At 39.5% G+C, this 17,428-nt stretch overlaps 1 protein-coding gene across 2 annotated transcripts in view; it reads right to left on the bottom strand.

The window, feature by feature from the left end:
• The window catches only part of runx3 (RUNX family transcription factor 3), a 153,948-nt gene that overhangs the window by 133,909 nt on the left and 2,611 nt on the right, over positions 1-17,428 (bottom strand). The gene's annotated exons all lie outside the window — the stretch shown is intronic.

Raw genomic sequence — 17,428 nt, 5'->3', positions numbered from 1 at the left:
TGGCTCCACTCACCTCTATCACTTTGCCAAATGGAATATCTAGTATGTGCGATTCGAGATGATAAGTGTTAGCAGGCTATTTAACTCTCGACAAAATCACAGTGGAGCCTGATCCTGCCCTCAAACCTGCATCCTTGTAAAAGGAGCCCCCGGATAGTATTGTTCAAATGATGCCAGGGTGATGTGAGAATTTTTTTTTTTTCTCATAGCAATTAGTTAGAGTATGGAATGCACATCCTGGAAATGTGCTGGAGACAGGAGCAATTGAGAAATTTAAGTGGGCCTTTGGATGCTTATTTGAATAGAAATGGTGTGTTGTGGTGTGGAGAAAAGGCAGGAGATTGGCTCTCATTAATAGAATTTGTGCAGATACTTTGTGTTGAATAGCGTCCTTCTGCAACTCTGTGACAGTGATTCTGTTATCACTTAAGTCACCAGTCATTTATCTTAGTCGCCTAGTCTCAGGATTCCCACAGTCACTTATATTATGCTAATTCCTCTAACTAAAACATATCAGAAATTAATGACTTTTTAATTGAAGTACAACAATAGAAATTTAGTTTTCAGTAGGTGCTTGTCTTGTCTGGTCATTTTATGGACTCATTATTAGAATAGTGCGTGTACTTCATTTAAATGTTATTTGCTTACAGATAAATTATCACAATGACCTTCTGCTTCCAGTGCTTGTCATTTTTCTTATGTAGGAAGATGAATTATAAACAGTTAGGCTATAGTTTTGAAAGTGGTACAAAATAGTATGTAGAATGGTTTGAAGTATGTCATTTACTGAAGGTCATTTTGTAACACATATTTCTAATAAATATTTAGCTGCCTGTTCTTGTAAAATAAGTCTTGCATTGTATGTTGTTACAGAGACAACCATGAAGTACCATGGTAACTGACTAATATACTGCAAGAATTATTGGGTTAGGATGCCTTTGTTTTTTTAATTGGCTATTTATTTCAACTGCAGGAGATTAAATAAAATGAAAAGGAAATTAAAGTAAGCCAGTGATCAGAAGATTACATTTATGAATAACAGAAGCTCTGCCAGTCTTAGACAGTGATCTAGTTATCCAATCAATTCTTTTGGAGAAGGAAGATAGCACCAGAGGACTCAAGGAAGAGGTAAAAAGGAAGTGAGATAGCCTATTGATTAAATTAAGATGTATTATTATTTAGTTAAGTATTGATCATATCTCCACTTGAATGTTGTAAACTGTTCTGCTTATTGAATCACATATATGTTTACCTTTACATTGACAGACATATGCAACAAGGATAATTCTAGGTACGCAGAATTTATTCACATTTCGAAAGTTAGTTTTGCTTTCTTTACAAACGATGAATTACAGTATGATCCTACTGTGGGTTTGAAAGGAATTAAGAAAATTGATCAATGTAAATTAATAACTTCTGTCAAAGATTTGAATACCAGGAGTTGCAGATATAAAACTAAAATATGATGAGTAAGACAGGCTGCCATGTGGAAAATTTTTATTCAATTAGCAAAATAGCTGGAAATTTAGTAAATAGTCATGGTAATTAGGTCAGAGAGATGAGACAATTGCATGTATTCCAAAACAAGAGGGAATTGAGAGGTATAGTGGAAGGGTAAGTGGAACTGGAAAAGAAGGGCAGGGTTATTAACTTAATTACTTTACTATGTTGTTGATATTTACCTTTATAAGTATTGTGGAAAAGTGAAAACTGGCATGTTGTGCCGTAAATTGTTACAACAGCAATTGTTAGAGAAACTCAGCATGTCTGGCAGCAGTTGAGTTGAAAAATGGGGTTAATCTTTTGAATTTCATGACTATTCTTCAGTATTTGAGCCTGAATTTTCTCTCTTAAGTTGGGAGCGCAGAGATGGAACATTTCCTCGCTCCACAATCCTGAGCCAGGAAAAATAAGCTGCAGAAAGTAGGATTTTCGTTCTGAATTGATGGAGCTCCTTTGGAGGCAGACTGGGCATACCAAGCATTAGAGTAGCGACTGCAAATGTGAGCTGGTCACAAAGTTTATCTAGGGAAAAACAAGGGCTGCAGATGCTGGAAACCAGATTCTAGACTAGAGTGGTGGTGGTAAAGCACAGCAGTTCAGGCAGCATCCGAGGAGAAGGAAAATCGATGTTTGCCCAAAACATCGATTTTCCTGCTCCTCGGATGCTGCCTGAACTGCTGTGCTTTTCCACCATCACTCTAGTCCATAAAGTTTATCTCCCCTGTATTGGCACTGTGCAGCAATTTAACAATAAAATTAAAACAAAGATTTCCCTCCAGCCTTCACAGTTCATGCACCTTGCCCAACAATAAATGCCCTATCCATGCCAACGAGATGTTACCCAATACATTCCATGTCACTCTATGCTCCTCTTTCCACCCTATTAGACCTTTGTACTTCATATGCCAACAACTCTGTGCCCACAACCCTGGCACTTTATAGACCCTATGCCAACAGTGTCAACACATACCACTCATTTAAGGTGTCCTGGTGCCACATCCACAGAGGTACTTCACCTTAGTTCCCCAGATTAAATTTACTGAAACTGGCATGGACCTGGTCTGCATTGCACACTCTGTATTACAGACAGTGCAGATGCCAAGATCCGAGTTAAATGGAAACAACTAGCCTATTCTCTGGGAACCAGGTAGGAAAGCCCTGGACTTAGAGAAATCTGCCTTGTGATTGTTGGATGCGGCATATATTGGGTCAGACTTTGAGTTCTCGAGGATTAACCACATTTTTTTGTCAGGACGGAGAGTCTCTTTGTTTTGTGGTCATCTGGGGCCGAGAGTACCACGTGCAGTTCTGGTCAGCATATTATAAGAATTGAGAGCAGAGAAGCACAGGAGAGGATGTGAGAAAATTTATAGGGATGATACCCAAATTGTGTGAGGGAAGTATAGATAGACCAAGACACTTTCGAAAACATGAAAGTTGTGATATGACTTACCAGAAGACTTTTAAAACAGGAATGATTTTCATGGTGTAGGTGCAGATAAAATGTTTCTTGTAGGAAAAATCATGACTGAGCCAGTATAAGATGGTCACTAAGAAAGCCAATAGAGAATTTTAGAAATAATGCCTTGACTGAAAGAGTAGAAAGAATGTGGACTCACTACCATGGGGAGAGGTTCAAGTTAATAGTGTAGATGCATTTAAGGTTGTGATAGACAAGGAAGGAATATCATGTTATGGTGATAAATTCACATTGGGAAAGATGGGAAGAGACTTGAGTACAGCATAAACACTGCCATAGACTGGTTAAACCAAATGGCTTTTTTCTGTGTCACGTCTCCTATGTAATTTTATGTATCTGGTAGACTTGCTAATGGGTGTCTTAACACTGAAAATAAAAATTTTGCTTTGTTACAGTAGATGGTGCTTTTCTGAGAGTGGGATTAAAGGGAAAAAAAAGATACAAAATAAAAGCTAAGTCATGCTGCGCCCTGAATTGTCACTCAAAGTCTAGCCCAAGCTGATGAGATGGAAGTCGTTCTTTCTGCTCGTACAAAATAGTGGTTCAATATAAAATAATATGGCATTGTAACTTCAGTTAAAAAGACTTGTGAGTGCTTTGGCAGAGTAATATAAATAGAAGTTGCCTCACTTCCAAACAATGATATCAGTGACTGTAAAATTCAACATTGCAAAAATCCTAGAGAGGAAAAGAAATGTCCGACATACTACTGAAAGAGACCTCTAAATTAAACATGAGAAAGCACCTTTAAGAGGAATCTGGGAAAATATTGAATACCTTTACTGAACTTATAGTAACACAATATTCTTGAAGGATTCAGAATCCTATAGAATGCATGTCAACAAATTTGGTATGTTGAAACTCTTTGGCCAGGAATGATTTCATTTGTGCTGTTCCTTGTGAATGTATTGAAATTACTCCTTTTGACATGGAAATGAGCAGATGATAACTTCTTAATGCTTTAAATAGATTGCTGGTTTAACACCTTGGTTAACTTCTTGCTATTATAATTTACCACACGCTTGTCAATAATTGATAAGAACCTGAATGAGGACAGACATCTAACCACTACCTCAATGACTTAAGTTTGATTTTATATATTACATGAAACACTAAAGACAGGGGTGGCATTTGATATCATTAGCAACAATTTTTGGAATTTTTGACAAGGGAGGCTGTAGTGTAGAATATCATCTCAGAATGTTATTTTGTTTAGTAAGTTTTAATGCTCGCAGCTTCTTCATTATAAAATCCTTCATTTGTTCCAGTCTGATGAAGTCTTTAAATGCTCAGGACTATCCATGTAACATGCATCAAAATTCCCATGAAAGTAGAGTTCAAACATTGTACTAAAAAGGATTAATTGCCTTAATGGTTTGCTAAGGGAATCGTAGTTTGAATAAGAATTGATTTCATTCATTTTGGGACAATTTGAACTGAGCCAATTTACCACAATAACTCCATTCTGGTCACAAACATATGCTTTCCTCATGGAGGCCATGGACATTTTGCCTGATGGCTGGAGAGCCAGTGAAATGGCTTGTTGCCTGGTTGATGGAAGAGCCTCCCTTGGACTGTTAACTGGATAAGATGGCAGACCTTTCCGACATCACAGATGCCAAAAGTAGAAATCCTGTCCACCAAGAGATGCCAGCCAAATCAGAGGCTAATCACTGTTCTGAAGGGCCATGACATCTGGAAAGTGGTGGCTGTAACTGGATGATATCCTTCCAAGGGGTACGAACACCATTCAATCACAAGCCACAGAGGTCTGATGGCAATAAAAGGGGTCAACAGCAAGAGCAGAGGTGTTTTTCAGTTTAACACTGCTTGCTGCTGCTGTGTCCATCACTCAGGTGCTGAGAGTAACCCCCCAGACTTATAATGGGGTGGGGGGAGAGCATTAAATTCCATCCATGGTAATGCCCCTTTTCAAATATAATTCTCGTATAATGGCGTAGACTTAGTGCAGGCTGTCACAGAGGGGTTTCATTTCATTCTGACTCAGTATTCAAAATTCTGCACCTCCAACAAGGACCATTGGACCTTATTTAGAAGCCCTAGGCTGAGAGTCCTAAACCCTATTTCAGCACATTCGTTATCAATTCACCTGAAGCCTTGTAACTCAGCACAAATGAAAATTCAGACCACCAGGCCAATATTGCAAATTTACTTACTCAGAGAATTTGGAATCTGATTAAAATGTGAAACTTTCTAAAATGGCGCGTTGAGTATTTATCAGAATAAGCCTTTCTGTGCAGATATCTGCTACCATCCTCTGAACTGCTATGTGTTCTGATCTTGTATAATGCAGAAATAGCTTTTACAGGTCTACAGAAAGAAGGCGAGTTTGTTTTTAAATCATTTCCTTTTAATTTATTGTCTTACTTTAGAAGTCATTACCAGTCTCTGATTACTTATGCAGCATTATCTATATTCCCTCTGCACACATTGCAGACTAAAATATGTTATATATAAAGCGCATATACATCATTGCAGGGAGCAACGTTCCATTTTTAGCAATGATTTTGAGATGTGGATGATTAGTTAGGAATAGTGAACTGGTTAAGTAGAACTGTAAAGGACTTGTGCATCATTTGAGGGACATAGGATCCAAGTCTGAAGCCCATCTCCATAAAAGTAATTGTACTGACATTTTCCAATATATTTATGAGAGGAATTGAAAAGAATGAGATTATCTCCATGTTCCTTGAGCAACAGGAGGAATTTTCATATTGAGGATTGAAGCTGCAATGGAAATGCTTATTTCCAATATTGTCAAATGAAGTAAAACTTAACAGGAAATTAAATTCTTCACACATTGTGAATTAATTTCTTTATACCAAACAAGTTGAAATCTCCCAGTGCAACCTCCAATAACCCTACAAACTACAATTACCCGACAGAGTAACAAATAATAGAACTGAGTTAAAATCAGTCCTCAAAACTCCACTTTACAACAGGTCTCACTGGATAACAATTGGGATTGGCAAATCTTGCTGCTTTCTAAGGCTTTTCTTTGTTGTTGCAAGTTATCATCACAACAGTATATGCTGTTAAAATTATTCCATTATTATATTGCTGACACATGACCATTTTTTTGAGAATGCAAAAATTGAAGATGTATTAGTAGCGCAGGAGAAAAATATTACATCAAAATCCAATGGATAATTTAAAAAAAACTTGTAATAATAATTGTGGGACAATAATCTCCATTGAATAATTCTCTTTGAGCAGGTTAGGTTGCCAATGTATCTTTTTGCATGGGCCAAGTTATGCAAGGGAAGCTAAAATCGTAAAATGCATGCTTTATTGATCTTTTTGATCTTAACCTAACTCTAACAAGATATAGTATGAATGCATACAGATCCTTGTTTCATCCTTCACCCTGTCAGTTGAAAAAAAATTCACTTGCATAAGCAATGAGGTCACATTAATTGAGGGAGGAGTCACAATTGCTTGGTAAATTCCTGAAGTATTTGTGCTGTGAAGTACAAACTGTTTGTTTTTTTTTTGCCATGCTAGTTTCTTCCTTCTTTTAAATGACAGTCAGTCTTGTAAGGGCCTACCTGTTTCTTTTTTCTATCCTATAAAGTCTTCAAAACCGTTTATAAAAATGAGAATAAATAAGCAAAATAAACTATTTTGAACAAAATGGTTTCAATGTCCAAAGTAAACTGCAACCTTAGAACTTCTATTTTAAGATTGAAATCCACATAATGGGATTTATACATAGTGTTCTATTCCTGAATTAATACCAGGAGCCCTACGTTTATTCCTGGCATTGACAATTCATTGTTGAAGAATTTGGTGCTGGAAAAGCACAGCAGGTCAGGCAGCATCTGAGGAGCAGGAAAATTGACGTTTCGAGCATAAGCGCTTCATCAGGAATGAGCTTCGAGCATAAACCCTAATGCTCAAAACGTCGATTCTCCTGCTCCTCGCATGCTACCTGATCAGCTGTGCTTTTCCAGCATCATACTCTTCGACTCTGATCTCCAGCATCTGCAGTCCTCACTTCCTCCCAATTAACAATTCATTCCCAGTATTCATTCCTGGAGACAGAATCAGACATGCCCAATACATGAAGTATGAACATGCCAGACTCTCATTTCCAGTCATTCTGATACAAACGTTCCTGGCAGTCACTATAAATTATAACCAGGTCATCATGTACCAGTCCAAACCAAAGTAATATACATATCAAAGTTCCCAGTTCACATAAATACCAACAGAAACAGATTTAATTTACAAACCAAAATTAGAGATGATTATATTCCAAACAGTCATGAGTTTGCATCAATCCCAGAACATTATCCCTATCAATAATGAATGGCTTTTCCAGCTACATTAATGCCCTATTCAGATCCTTATTTCATCTACAGAATTGAAAGGCCCAGATTTTTGCCATGGTGGAAGTTGAGAAAGCTGGAAGACACTGGGAATCCTGCCCTCAGTTCAGGATTTGGGGTGCGCGCTAGTATGGGTGTTTCCATAAGCTGCCTCCACTGAAATCAGATCTTGGAGTTCTCTGGAGTATGGAACCTGGAATTTAAAGATGAGATCAGTGAAGACCCAATGTGTTCTCAGTTCATTTCTTTTGGATAGTCAGGGTTGTCTTTTGGAGAGGTAAAGTACCCTTTGGATTTGGTTCAAGGACACCTTTGGTGGAGTTACACTGCTTTCTAGTAGACCTAAGTTGCTGTTTAGTGGAACTAAGGCACCCTTTGTGATTATAAAACTGGCATGCTGGTCTGTAAAGAGTGCAGAAAATCAATGCATTTATTTATTTGTGGGATGTGGGCATTGCTGGCTAGGCCAGCATTTACTTCCCATCTCATATTGCCCTGGAGAAGGTGATAGTGAGTTGCCATCTTATTTCTGTAGGCCTTGTGGTGTACATATACCCACTGTGCTGTTGGAAAGAGACATCCAAGTTTTTGACCCAGAGGTTGTGTAGAAACACTGAGTTGGTTCCAAGTCCAGATTGTGTATGGCTTGGAGGGAAATGTACAAGTGGTTGGATTTGCATGCACCAGCTGCAATTGTCTTTCTAGACTGCAGAGATCATTGATTTGGTAAATGTTGATGTGAGAATCTTTCATGAATTGCTGCAGTGCATTGTGTAGATGGTAAGAGCTTAAAAATGTGTTGCTGGAAAAGCGCAACAGGTCAGGCAGCATCAAAGAAATAGGAGAATCAACGTTTCGGGCATAAGCCCTTCTTCAGGGCTTGTTCCTTTGATGCTGCCTGACCTGCTGCGCTTTTCCAGCAACACATTTTTAAGCTCTGATCTCCAGCATCTGCAGTCCTCACTTTCTCCATTGTGTAGATGGTACTTGGTACTGCTACAGTGCAGTGGTGGTGCAGAAAATTAATGTTGAACATGGTGGGTGGGGCGACAATAAAACTGGTTACTTTGGCCTGGATGGTGTCACAGTTCTTCAGTATTATTGGAGTTGCACCCATCCATTCAAGTGAATAACATTCCATCATATTGCTGACTTTTAAACCTTGTGGGTATGGACAGGTATTGGGATGACAGATGAGTTATGGAATTGTGGAATTCTTTGCCTCTGACTTGCTTTTATAGTCACAGTAATTACTTGGCTCTGGTCAATGGTAACTCCTAGGATGTTGATCATGGGGAAATCAGCAATTGTGATGCCATTCAACGTGAAGTCAGAAGTGGGGATGTTTGCTGATGATTGTACAATTTTTAGCACCATTTGCAACTTCTCAGATACTGAAGCAATCCTTGTTCATATACAGCAAGACCTGGTCAACACCTAGGTATCAGTTTTTAAGTGGCAAGCAATTTTCACACCAGACAAGGGCCAAAAAATGAGCATCTCCGACAAGATAGTATTTAACAATAAACCCTTGATGTTGAATAGCATCACATCATAGAGGTACAAGGCGCCAAGAGGAAATAGGGCGATGGGCATAAAGAGACTCAGGAGGCATGGGTGGGTGTGGGTACAGTGTGAGAGCTTGAAATGGAGGGTATGGGGCAATGGGAGTGGGTACAATGCATAAAGTGGCACAAGCTGGCACAGATGTAGCATGGAAATTCAGGGATGAGAACAGGAACAATGTTTTATCTCTTATTCTTAATTTTTAATGAAGAGCACAGTGCTTTTCCGCCTGTCCACTTTGGGGACCAGAGGCAACCTCTGTTCTTCTCAGGGCTCCTGGCCAGACTCTCAAACCAACTTGCCATTCCTCATCAGACAGAAAATGTGAAGTGTGGGCAGCCATTGTAAAACGTCAAGCTTGAGGAGCTGGGACCTCTCCTGCCTCTCTGAACTTAGAGCTAAAATTTGGTCCATTCTTTGCAAGTTCCAATATGGGGATTTTCTAAGGCAAGATTGGAGAAATTTACAGCCATCAGTTACAATAACAAATTCATATGGTTAGAACAACCAACACTAGACAGCAAAGTTAAAGCATTATAACAGGATGTAGCTAATTGAAAGAAGAATAGGTTGTGCAAAGAAGCTGAAGTCTATAAGCCATTCTACTGCACATGTTTTAATTACTCCCCCATATTCAACCAATCCGGACAATTGTCTGAAAATGCAAACAGATTTAGGTCTACAGCCATTGCAAAAGAGCAACAGACAAGCTGCATGGTATTCACTGTTAACTAGCAGGACATACATCCTTCTCCTGTGATGGCGTGCTTCCCTCCTCACAGTAAAATGCCTGTCGGATACATTCCCATTGGAACTAACAATGTTTACTCACTGTCTGGAACTGAGGAAAGACTTTGCAAATCTGACCTTTCTCTCAAAGACCCAAACATTTTTTTTTGCAAGGAGAATGTGGAGACCAATACAGGAAAGGGAATAAGCTCATTAAAATGATCAAGCAAGGCCAGTTCTCTTCAGGCAACTGAATCTCAGGGATCAAGACCACTCATATTTTTAAATCATTAATCATGTAGTGAGCTTAGTGTATGCCCAATCATTTAAAACCATTTAATATTTTGCAACAAGCATCGCAAAACTAAGTTTTGGAACGAACGATGTATCAATGCCGTATGCATACATTTGGATATCAATTCTGATATATGCAATGAAGAAGAAAGAAAAATCAGCACAAAGAAGCTACAAACAAGAATTGCCAAATTGACTATTCAGAAATGGAGTAATATGAAGGAATGTCAGGAAGGTTAAAGGTCTCTTCTATTTGAGATTGTGCAGGTATGACTTATCTCTGAGTGCGTCTGTGGTCTCACTTCCGCAGACATGTAACTTTCTTTTGTTCTACAAATCTACATGCACCAATCGCACCACAAGCCAAACCTTTCTTCCACCTGACTCTTGGATATTTCCTCTGCTCTTGGCCCTACGACTGGAAGTTGAGCTTCAACCACCTTGGGTCGACTTTCTGTAATTCTATTCCCCTCCTCCTCTAATTCCCTCTTTGAAACCTATCTTAATGACCAGAGATTCAGTCATCCTCCCTACCTTCTTCCTTATTTTAACATGTCTTTTCCTCATGTCTTTGAAAAGGACTCTGAGATGGCTTTCTATATTAAAAACATCATAAACATACAAATTGCTATTGGTTTTATGGGGTGCCTTAATAATATAGCAAGACTAGAGAAAAGTCATTTAATTTGTTTATTTTGTCTGTTCACAGACTGTACAACCTTCACCAATTGTACATAGTGTGGCACTATCACCTGATGAAGGAGCAACACTCAGAAAGCTAGTGTGCTTTTTGAAGAGGTAACAAGTAGGTTAGACCAGGGAAACCCAGTGGATGTGGTCTATCTAGACTTTCAAAAGGCCTTTGATAAGGTGCCACACGGGAGGCTGCTGAGCAAGGTGAGGGCCCATGGTGTTCGAGGTGAGCTACTGGGATGGATTGAGGATTGGCTGTCTAACAGAAGGCAGAGAGTTGGGATAAAAGGTTCTTTTTCAGAATGGCAGCCGGTGACGAGCGGTGTCCCGCAGGGTTCGGTGCTGGGGCCACAGCTGTTCGCATTATATATTAATGATTTGGATGAGGGAACCGGGGGCATTCTAGCGAAGTTTGCCGATGATACGAAGTTAGGTGGACAGGCAGGTAGTACTGAGGAAGTGGGGAGGCTACAGAAGGATCTAGACAGGTTGGGAGAGCGGTCCAGGAAATGGCTGATGGAATTTAACGTGAGCAAGTGCGAGGTCTTGCACTTTGGCAAAAAGAATAAAAGCATAGACTACTTTCTAAATGGTGAGAAAATTAATAAAGCCAAACCACAAAGGGATCTGGGAGTGCTAGTCCAGGATTCTCTAAAGGTAAACATGCAGGTTGAGCCCGTGATTAAGAAAGCGAATGCAATGTTGTCTCTTATCTCAAGAAGGTTGGAATATAAAAGCAGAGATGTACCACTAAGACTTTATAAAGCTCTGGTTAGGCCCCATTTGGAGTACTGTGTCCAGTTTTGGTCCCCACACCCCAGGAAGGACAGACTGGCACTGGAACGTGTCCAGCGGAGATTCACACGGATGATCCCTGGAATGACAGGTCTAACATATGAGGAACGGCTGAGGATACTGGGATTGTATTCATTGGAGTTTAGAAGATTAAGGGGAGACTTAATAGAGACATACAAAATAATACATGGCTTGGAAAAGGTGGATGCTAGGAAATTGTTACAGTTAAACGAGGAGACTAGGACCCGTGGACACAGCCTTAGAATTAGAGGGGGTCATTTCAGAACAGAAATGCGGAGACATTTCTTCAGCCAGAGAGTGGTGGGCCTGTGGAATTCATTGCCACGGAGTGCAGTGGAAGCCGGGACGTTAAATGTCTTCAAGGCCGAGATTGATAGATTCTTGTTGTCTAGAGGAATTAAGGGCTACGGGGAGAACGCTGGTAAGTGGAGCTGAAATGCGCATCAGCCATGATTGAATGGCGGAGTGGACTCGATGGGCCGAATGGGTGGGTGGGTTGCGCTTCGGCAGGTCGGTGTGAACTTGTTGAGCCGAAGGGCCTGTTTCCACACTGTAAGTAATCTAAAAAAAAATAATTTAGTCTAATGTTAGTTACTGACCTAAATGAATGGAATCAAACTACATGAAATTCACCATCAGGTTTTGTATATTTTACCTCTTTTGTTTTAACTCTTTAATTTCTTTTTCATTATGCCTTTACTCATGTTATGAGTTCAGGCAACTTCTAGACATGTCTAAACATTCTGTATAAGCATGAAGGTGGGTGATGCCACATTCTTCATGTTCATGAGTAAGGTAAGGTCACCTTAATAGTAAGTCTTAGAGAGTGCTGCTGAACAAAGAGACCTTGGAGTGCAGGTTCATAATTCCTTGAAATTGGAGTCACTGGTAGGTAGGATAGTGAAGAAGGCGTTTGATATGCTTTCCTTTGTTGGTCAGAGTATTGAGTACAGGAGTTGGGAGGTCATGTTGCTGCTGTACAGGACATTGGTTAGGTCACTTTTGGAATATTGCGTGCAATTCTGCTCTCCCTCCTATCGGAAAGATGTTGTGAAACTTGAAAGAGTTCAGAAAAGATTTACAAGGATGTTGCCAGGATGTCAGAGGATTTGAACTATAAGGAGAGTTTGAATAGGCTAAGGCTGTTTTCCCTGGAGCGTCGGAGGCTGAGGGTTGACCTTATAGAGATCTATAAAATCATGTAGGGCATGGATAGGACAAATAGACAAAGTCTTTTCTCTGGGGTGGGGCAGTCCAAAGCTAGAGGGCATAGGTTTAGGGTGAGGGGGAAAGATATAAAAAAGACCTAAGGGGCAACTTTTTCATGCAGAGGGTGGCACGTGTATGGAATAAGCTGCTAGAGGAAGTGGTGGAGGCTGGTACGATTGCAACATTTAAAAAGCATCTGAATGGGTGTATGAATAGGAAGGATTTGGAGGGATATGGACCGGGTGCTGGGAGATGTGATTAGATTGGGTTGGAGTATCTGTTCGGCATGGACAAGTTGGAGTATTTCAATGCTGTACATCTCTATGACTCTATGAGGGACCTATTTGTTACAAAAGTGTCTCACATCTAGCTGAGAGAAAGTTATCTCACAAAAGTTTCCTTGAAACTTATGGTATAGAGTGAAGAATTGAGTTTTTTCTGACACTATTATAATTATTTGCAAACTCTTCTGATATTTAATGTTTCAATCTTTTGCCTGTGCCTATATACCTATCACTGTTGATTTTCTACTAAAGAGTACTTTCTAAGAGAGACTGTTTAGAACAATTAGCAACTTGTGTAGAGCCCAATTCCTCTGGATGAATTCAGTAGTAATTTGAAAGGTTCCATTTATATGAGGAAAAACAAGGGAAGTTTCTAATTATCTGGCCAGAAATCTCACTTTTCAACTATCCTTGGACATTGACAGAATCCAACTTGTTTACTGGATTATTTGTCTCAATCTTGTTTTTTTTTTATCTAGGCCCCTAATTCTTTTCATTGCTATTTTGCTGTACATCTTCCTTTCTCTACTGACTGGTTATTTTATAACAGGATTGCTGTCCAATGATTAAATTTCAAGCAATGTGTGAGCAAAACGTAACTTCGATGAAAAATTATGTTGAACAATGGGTCATTTTTCTAATGTTATAGAGAAGGATTCCATTGTCTTGTTTTTGTGTAGAATGCCAGTAGAGTTATTGTTATAGAAGCATTCATTTTCTTTGTTCTTTCTCTTAGCAAATTTATTTTCTCTTGTGAAGATGAAATTGACTCCTTACTATGAGATATGCCAACTCAACAAAGACTTGGTTTCAGGCATGTGCATTTTCCCACATCTATTGCTCAGTTGCTCATTAAATAAAACTGCTAAAGCATGCAAACTAGGAAGATCCCAGTTTTGATATTTGAGTTAGTTAATGCTGAGTTAATTGGTCTCAGTCCTATCCAACTAACTACATTGAATAAATTTGCTGATGCATGGAGCGATCCCATGAGCTATTCTTTGAAAACATTGTTATGTAGAGAAACATAGTAGTCACTAGAACTCAACTGTTCTTGGAAAACAATTGTCTGAAAATGAATTGTGAAAGCAAATGTGGTTAGATAGTTCAGTCATGAGGAATCAGTCATGTTGATGAATCCTTAGGGTAGAAAATAATCTCTGGGGACCAAGTTGACGTGATGTGCAAATCCTACGTCAGAACATATGTGTGCTGTTAAGAAGTGAAATCCCATGCTCCATTAGCATTTAACAGATGGGCTACCAATGCTATTACATCCCTGTCAACGCTACTTGCACTTCTCATTTGGCAACTTGCCCAATTGCAGCTCGGAAATTGAAGTGCCCTACATTATTGAAAAGCAGTCTGTATCCAAGGGACTTTGACTACTGAACGCCATATTCTGTTGTGGACATTTCAGACTTGCCTGAAATAGCTGGCATGAGGGGCCTCAGATTCTCAGTTTTTGCATCTGGTGGGTGTAGTCAATCAGTGGTTGGAGATGATTGTTTTATTTGAGGTTAGAAGGATGGGAAGAGGAAAATCTCCAGATAGGTGACAAGACAAAGTGGAAGACTACTGCATATGGCACATTGTTATAATGCCACAAGTCCAATAACCTCAAGTGGTGACCTTGAAGCAAAGGTATCTGGTAGTTTTTAGGTGAATCGCATTTTTATTACTTGCTCCCTGAGAGTGAGCATAAATTCCTCCCCTCCCCAATCTAACTCCCTCATTGCCATTTTCATTTTGCTCATTATTCCAAAGCTTCTGCTACTTTTCCTGGTGATTCCAAAGGAACAGGGCAATCTTATGAAGATTGTAGATGTTAATTGTGAATTTCAAGAGCATGAGACTCTGTATTGCAGAATTCTTCCTAATGGTCAAAACTGAGGAACTCTGCTGAACAAAACTGATGATATTTAGAGCATTGATGGATGCTTTAAAAATTAATTCATGGGATGTAGGTTGCACTGGGTTGGCCAACATTTATTGTTTGTCCTAATAGCTTATGAAATGAATGGTATGCTAGGATGTTTCAGAGGGAATCTAAGAGTCAAACACATTGCTGTGTGTCTGGAGTCACATATAGGCAACACTGGGTATGATGACAGATTTCCTTCCCTGAAGGACATTTGCGAAACAGATGGTACTTATAATAATTAACAATGGTTAAATAGTCGCTATTAGACTAGCTATTACTTCCAGATTGTCCTTGAATTCAAATTTCATCTGTCATAGTGGGATTCAAATTCATTTTCTCAGAGAATATAGTCTGGCACTCTGGACTATTGGTACAGTCACGTTACTACTACACCTCACCTCCCAAACTCGAAATATAGCACACATTAGATTTTGTGTCTAAGCTCCTGACAGAAGGCATGATGCAGGAGAAGGCCTATCACTCTCTCCTACTCATCCACTCAACTACCACTATCCCCTAACAACCAGACTAGTGCTTAATGTTCTGGATGAAACATAGGGAGTGTTGAGTTCTGGTTCAGGATGAAACCACTGTGAGGAAGCCAGGCACAGACCTGCATGATGTACCTGTTGTCATGTATTAAAGGAATGCAGTCAAAATAGATATAAGAGCATGCAAGGTGGTATACATGCAGCCCTGTGCTCAGGGACAGCCTATAATCATGGCATAACACCTCACCATCCTAGTTTGCTTTGCTGGCTCCATCTGAAAGGATAGGATATTGTTTTTCCTGGAGTGGAGAATATCAGGGATACCCCTGAGTCAACAGTGCACAGAATGTTGGCTGACACCACCCATTGCAGCTTGAAATTACCACGTGGCATAGAAATTCAGAGCCACAGTGACAGTGACAGCCACAAGCAGTGCTGTCCATACCCTGGTTTGGGACTTGAGCTTGTGTTGCAACAGGTGACATATCTCCGTGACCACTTCTTTTGTGGACAAATACTCAGTTCATCAGTCAGGTTGACATATGATGTTTGGTTCATGAAAACCTCCAGCCTCCTGCAGCTGGACATCCTTCTCTCTCTTCATACAGCAAATACAGCTCTGCAGATTATTTCTTGTTGGTGCTGTTGTTCCTCATCTAGCAGCCTTAAGGGGGGAACCCAGCAGAACACCAGGACAACAGCAATTGTGAAGAGTTATGATTGTAATAATAATGCGTGCCTCTATAAAGTAGATTGAATACGTGTTAAAGTTCCACCACATTAGCTAAAATCCTTCCAGCCTAAGATGACTGAACTAGGGACTTACCTTAACAGAGGGGACGATTCATTTAAATAATGGTTGTGAAGGCTGCATCCTGACTGCACCTTCCATGAATAACTAGGCAGGCTTAAGAACTAAAATGTCATGCAGTAGTTGGCCATGACTATGCTGTCCTAATTTGTATGTTCAAGACTCCAAGACTCTGCATTGCAGGATTACTCCCAAGTGGTTGACACTGTGATACCTAATCAAGCTTTGATTTGGAGGTGCCAGGGTTGTAATTTTGTATACCTAATCTAACTTCGCTTTGGGTCCTAAATCATTACAGGACACGACATGAAATGTCATAATTGGCTTTCAGCAAGTAATTGGGATAGTGTCAAACAATTTGTGTCCATATGATCCACATTACAAATTATTCTCAGCAAAAACAAAAACAAATTAAATTATAAAGTAAATATAAATTATTATCGTGTGTTCATATCTACAGTCAAAAAAAGGGACATGTAGTCTGATTTTGTGCCTGTCCTCTGCAACTGTACCTTCAAAAGGATTATCTCCATTCTAAAGATATTTTATCTTTTAATGTATACATCCACAGTAAATGTTAAGTACTCTTTTCAAAAGGAATATTTTTCCCAGGTCTCTAATTGCTCAACAGCTGTGTAGAAAATTCCAAGTGTTTAGTAAATTGTAGCCTTTTGCCAATTGGAATTAAATGAATGTTCTAGGACCTTCCCCAATGCTCACATCTGGATCATAGGAAAAGTAGGAGGTTTTGAAATGATTGTACTTTTTTTTTCTTAAATAGTCTGTAACTTATTTTGGCAACATATTGCCTTTAATTAAGAACACTGGGCCTGCAGACCACATTTAGAGTTTGACTTTCCTTCAAGTGAAGCAGACTGCCCCCTCCTTCTTTAAATGCTTACGTCCAAGATGTTTATGAGCTGTTCTGTGATATTTAGTTACAATTTGTGCTGAGCTGCACAAAAGTGTTTGAAAAATTGTCATCTTAGTCTTTGTCAACTTTCCGATGCCAAGCGCTTTCATAGAATCTCATTTTACATCATTTTGTGGAAGAACTGACCAGCAGCCTTTGAATGGAATAGAACAGAAGAATCTGCAACTCTGTTGTGCATACAGTAGAAGCTTCTCCATGGGAACACCCTGTTAGTGGGCAGAAGTCTTATTTTAACTGAATGTTCCTGTTAACAGGGTGCCCATAAGTTGGCGAGCACTGCAGTGTTACTTGTGGAGACAGAGTAATATGGAGACAGCAGGTATCTGGAAGTTAGTCAGAAGT

The sequence above is a fragment of the Chiloscyllium plagiosum genome, chromosome 27 (genome assembly GCF_004010195.1).
Source record: "Chiloscyllium plagiosum isolate BGI_BamShark_2017 chromosome 27, ASM401019v2, whole genome shotgun sequence".
Classification (NCBI taxonomy): domain Eukaryota; kingdom Metazoa; phylum Chordata; class Chondrichthyes; order Orectolobiformes; family Hemiscylliidae; genus Chiloscyllium; species Chiloscyllium plagiosum.
Note: the sequence above shows the minus strand (reverse complement) of the source record. Positions and strands in the feature narration are given on the sequence as shown.